Below are 6000 nucleotides of genomic sequence, written 5' to 3'. Positions count from 1 at the left end.
CCTGGGAGTTGTGTCGGATATGGTTTTGTTGGACAAGTTTTGAATAGCTTGTTGACTGAACGTCGTATCTTCTCAGAGGACATTCAAACCTCTCCAACGATAAAATACTAGAACAATTCAAACTGTGTATAGGCCGTTGCCTGTAAAAGATTGCATTATCTCCTCTTGTGTCTTTAAATTACAGTCTCAGATGTTAAAGTCAATAAAAGTCAATCAGTCTTTTAGGCAGGGACTGTGGCTTCCAGCGGGGGTGAGCAGTGCCCGGCACCTGAATAGAAAATAAAAAACAGGTAGAAGGAAACACTCCTCTCAAATCTATAACTGTCTGGGGTGAATCGAGCCACGTTCTGCAGCAGGGGCCGCCTGTCTGTCCTGTTTGCGATGGGCGCCAGCACTATCTCAAAGCAGTAGATTAACAGTAGTTGTCACTGGGGGGAGGCTGCGCACTTTTTTGCATCTGCAAATTGAGCAACTTGCACATACTTGGGGCTCCAGGTGTCCTTCTGTCGCACCCCACAAGCTCACTATGTGCCACCCCCTATTTAAGGGAACTCATGCAAATCCCCCCCACCACATTCTCAGTCTCTCAGAGAAGTCTTCCAAAGGGGCAACATTTGAAAGTGCTTTAGACGGCCCGAGCTGAGACGGGGGGCAGTTGTTCTGCTGGGAGGTGTGTATTGCTCCCATGAACCACTGCTTTAATCTAGAGTCAATTCCTGAGGTGGCTGAAACAGCTGGTTCTACTTACCAGATGCCAAGGACTCCTCCTTGTGTTCCCCTGTTCTCCTTTCCTGCTTCGCTCATTGCCACTAACATCCATTGGGCTGCACCTGCTGATGGCTAGAACATTCCCTGAAATTTGGGAATTGATCAGCTGCAGCATTCAAACGTCATCGCGTTACAGACAGACAAATAAACAGAGACCTGGCATTGGTTTGCATGTGTGACCGCACTTCGCTTGGCTATGTATATTCAAGAACAGATAAACAGCTTTGAGGAATGAGAAGATGGACAGAAATACTTTGCAATACAACGGGCCCATGACATAAATTGTATTTGTCGTCCCTACTCTCCACGGTGTCCATTTCTGTTCCTTCAGTGTCCCCAGCCTCTGTTTGCCAGAAGCTGGGAATGGGCCACAGGGGATGGATCACTTGGTGATTCCCTGCTCTGTTCATTCCCTGGGGGGCACCTGGCTCTGGCCACTGTCTGAAGACAGGAGACTGGGCTGGATGGAGCTGGTCTGATTCAGTATGGCTGGTCCTATGCAGTCACTGTTAAAGTTGCCATTGCTGGGACTGAGGAACTGGCAAGAGCAGTGGGAAGGCGAGGACAGCGCTGCAGAGTGGTGATGCAGTTTGCAGGGGAAAGGCTATTCACTAGAGCGGGTGGGACATTGCTTATGGGACCGTTTCCCGTCTGAAAATGCCATTTCCAGAACCAAAACGGTCCACAGGACGGTGTCCATTTTGATGACATTTCCAACAGAGATGTGTCAAAATGAATCATTTAGACTTTCTTGTTTCTTTTAATGTCAAGCTTTTTTGTTTAAATGAGGTAAAAACATTCCAGGTTGAGTTTAATTTTTTTTCTATTTCATTTGGACTGTTCTATTCTATGACTATATCATATGATTTAGTCATTCTAATACTTGACATCAGGGGTCGGCAGCCTTTCAGCAGCGGTGTGCCGAGTCTTCATGTACACACGCTAATTAAAGGCTTTGCGTGCCGGTAATACATGTTAACGTTTATTAGAAGGTCTTTCTATACGTCTATAATATATAACCAAACTACTGTTATATGTAAAGTGAACAAGGTTTTCAGAATGTTTCAGAAGCTTCATTTAAAATTAAACTAAAATTCAGATCTTATTAGTTTCATGTGATCCTTGCCCTTGCCTTTCCTTGCTGAGTTTTCCAGTGTCTGGTGGCGCGTATTTAGATACTTTAAGCTGCATGCAGGCTTCTGAGTTATCAGTTGATAACCGGCTGGCAGGAGGTCAGCGGCTGGAACCCCAGATCGGCAGCTGAGGTGAATGGAGCTGGCGGCTGGTAGGGCTGAGCAGCGCCAGAAGCCTGGACCTGTCTGGTAGGGGGCCTGCGCTGGAACTCCAACCAGAAGCAAGGGGAGTGGGACCGGCAGCAGGACCCCGGCTGGCAGGGGGCCAGCAGCCAGAACCCCAGAGCAGCGGTGGGCTGAGTGGCTCAGCCTGCCACTGCTCTGGGGTTTCCACCACCGGCTCCTTGCCAGCTGGGGTCTCAGCCCGCCACCAGCCTGGGGTTCCTTCACCCAGGCCAGCAGAGGGTGCTGAGTGGGACTGGTGGTGGGACCGCAGCTGGCAGGAGCCGGTGGTGGAAACCCCAGAGCGGCAGCAGGCTGAACGGCTCAGCCCGCCCCGCGTGCCGTCAAAAATCGGCTCGCGTGACAAAGGGGGCACGTGTGCCCTAGGTTGCTGACCTCTGCTTTACATTATAGGAATGAGACAATGGGGTATTTCTGAATCACAGATTTACAACATGTCCACGCTGTGAAAAATGCCCGTGCCCGTCTTACAGAAGCAGCGCTCAGTAGTGACTGGTTACTGTTGGGGGACAGCGATGGAGCTTTTACGCTTCCTAAACATACCGGTGCAGCTCATTCCCTTTATCAAGTCCTGAGAGTTCAGTTGTTGCTCCCATAAATTCTCATGAGGGGTTTTTGTACATATGTTGTCAATAATTTAAAGAGGGAAGGAAGCTAATTATGTCCCCTAGGAACATCCAGCTGACATCACAGAGGGACGTGGCAGAAACATCCTGCTCTGACGTCAAGAGGGACCAGGAAGGGCCAATGAGGTTTTTGGGAAGCCGGGAAGCAGCGGTTGGCGGGATGGAGGCAGCCAAATCCTGGGCCATCAGCAGAGGCTGCAGACCATATACCCCTGCCCATGGGCAGAACCCTGACTCCTCGTCTCCCAGGCACAGGGAGATGATGCCAGGGCAGCCCTGTGATGGGCTGTGGGCAGAGTCTTCCACTGGGGCTGAACTGCATGGAAACATTCATCCCAAAAGTGACAAACAGCTGGGCCTGGAGTGGCCAGAAAAACTCCCCATCCCCTGGGGATGTGTGTGGGGGGGTGGAATGAAGGGACGTAGACACCCCGTCCACGCCCTCTCAGCCATCCCCACAGCACAGAACTACTCTGGGTTCTTGTGGGGGGCATTTTTTCAAACCCTCCCTTCCCCCCATGTCTGCCCCACTGGGGTGTCTGCAGTCCCGAGACCTCAGCATTCTCCACTGGCCTGCAAAGAGAAAGCGGAGAGACTGGTGTCCAGGGAGCCTGGCTTCTGGGGGAGAAGCGCTCACCTGCAGCATCGCCGCAGGGCCCCACAGGAGGGCGTACGCCGGTGGGACAGCCTGCAGGGACTGGGGATGTGTTCACAGACCAGGTTCCAGCCCTGGGGTCAGCGCCCGCCTCGGCAGGCTGGGTCACGTCTGCCATCTTAACCTTTCCAAGCTCCAACGAGGAACCAGACACGGGCCTCTGTGCAGCCCCTTAGCGACCAGGCCTTGACCCAGGGCAGTGTGGGATTAGACACGAGGTGTAACCACAGCAGGCGGAGAGAGCATCATGATTGTCTGAGTCAGGGCACAACCCCAGAGACTGCAGCGTGGCCTAGAGGACAGTGCACTGGACTGGGCTTCAGGAGACCTGGATACTAGTCCCAACTCTGCCACCCTCCCGTGCCTCAGTTTCCCCATCTATAAAATGGGGTTATGAGTCTGACCTCCTTAGTAGCACACTTTGAGCTCACTTGATGAAAGGTGCTATGGAAGAGCCAGGGTTTGTCGGTATTCAGGGCTTGCAGCCTTTGACATACAGAAATCCTGCTTATTATCTGGTTATGAAATAAATCAAACCCAAAGCTAGGCAAGGATGGCCAGAGGACAGAGACTGAAATCTGGCCTCTACAGCTGCCCTCTCTTAGGGAGGCCCCTGCGTCTCTCACAGGCCCCACCCTGGAACAGACTGAGAAGGGGGTGCTGGGTTTCTCCTCTCCCGGTCCCGCCACCAACCCCACCCTCTTCTCCAGCCCTCTGAGGAACATCACCGCATCTAACTCTTCACCCCTCTCTGCCTCCATGTCGCCATCCTCTGCCGTCCACCCAGCCCTTCCCCATCGGCCTCCTTCCTGCTCCCGTTCCCGGCTCGCTCCCGCCCTCTCCTCGCATTCGTCACGAGGGCCGCTCACCCGCCCCGCTCTGTCTGATCTGGAGGGCGGAGGGAATGGGTGTGAGGTCAGGAAAGGGGGCTGCAGAGGAGTGGGAGGTGGTTGCAGGGATGCACGTGGGCGATGGAGAGGCTGGGGATGGAGGGAGGCCAGGCCTAATTCCAACACTCCCCTGTGAGCTGTGTGCCATCCGTACAATGGCTGGCCTGGCTAAATCCAGCGCCTTCCCCCGGCTCCAGGGTCCACACCTAACAAGCCCTGAAGGGAGCGAGAGAGATAATCCCTGCTGAATCCTCCGTGCTAGCAGCAGGGTTGGGGACTCTGCCTCCCAGTGCACTGGCAGGCTGCAAATACTGAATGAAGAAATGGATTGTGACCCGCTGTGGGGCTGGGGCTAATGAGAGATAAATATTCCCCTGCCCGGGTTTATTAATGCAAAGGGGACATTTCACCTGCTCTGGGTGAGAGCCTCCTCTCCTCCTTATGGCGCACAATTTGGGCGAGATACGTGCTTCATCTGGTTAGACCAGTGAACCGGGGCTCTCAGGCGGAACAGAGAATCCTCTTCCTAGTGGCCTGGCTGGTGAGTCTGGTTCACGTGCTCAGGGTCGAAAAGGTCACCGGATTTGGGAAAGGGAAGGAATTTCCCCCTGGTCAAACTGGAAGGTACCTTGCTAATTTTTTACTTTCTTCTGCAGCCTGGGATGTGGGTCACCTGCTGGGATCACTGGGGCATGTCTCAGCTGGTCTATCCCCTGCCACTGCAGGGGCCTCCGGCATTGGGGGCTCATCAGTCCCTCCTGTTCTCTCCCTGCTCGCTGAAATGCTTTGCTCTCACTAAAGTTTTGGGGCTCAGTAGAGACGTACCTGGGTGAGGGTCCCTGGCTTGTGCCATGCAGGACTTCTACACTCTATGAAACTGTGAAACATCCACAGGAACTTATGTTTATTTACTTGACTTAATATACGCTGTCTCGGGGTTGGGAAAACCCAGCCCATCCCCAAAGAGCACCCCCCGTTCCGATTCGCATTGACCTGCTGTCAGTAGAAGCTATGCCTGAGCAAGGACTGCAGAATCCAGACCCAAGAGACTAGCTGATAAGGTCAGAACATGCTGGGAATGGCTTCTTGCCATTTGTAGCAGAGAGAGAACTCATGGGTGGCTGGAGCCGGCTCGCTGAGATTTACTGCCCTGCCTAGACTCTGGTTTGGAAAGTTATTAAAATTTTAAATAGCAGCATCAGCATGGTCATCAGGAGCAGCCTGGCTAATTTCAGCTGGGCTGTGTGGGGAAGCAGGAGGATCCAGCCTGCAGGGAGACGTGTCTAGGTGGATGGGAGACCCCATTGAAATGCTGATATATTAGAGCAATTAGCCAGACAGCCACCTTCAGCTGCGGGTCAGTGGGTGTAGCCGAGAGCAGCAATCAGTCCCCGGCCCATAGAGAAGCTGCCGGGTTTGACTGTGAACAGAGCTCATGACACAGCAGCTGCTCACTGATGGATAAAGGCCTAAAGGTAATAATTGGAGATATACCAATCTCCCAGAACTGGAAGGGACCTTGAAAGGTTATTGAGTCCAGCCCCCTGCCTTCACTAGCTGGACCAATTTTTTGCCCCAGATCCCTAAGTGGCCTCCTCAAGGATTGAACTCACAACCCTGGGTTTAGCAGGCCAATGCTCAAACCACTGAGCTACCCCTCCCCCCTGCGAGAGGGTGACTCCTCAGGCTGTGCCATTGGCCCCAGTTCTGCAGCCAGTCACGCACACGGCTCCCTTCACACACGC

The sequence above is a fragment of the Mauremys mutica genome, chromosome 1 (assembly GCF_020497125.1).
Source record: "Mauremys mutica isolate MM-2020 ecotype Southern chromosome 1, ASM2049712v1, whole genome shotgun sequence".
Lineage (NCBI taxonomy): Eukaryota > Metazoa > Chordata > Testudines > Geoemydidae > Mauremys > Mauremys mutica.
This window is presented reverse-complemented; position numbering follows the sequence as displayed.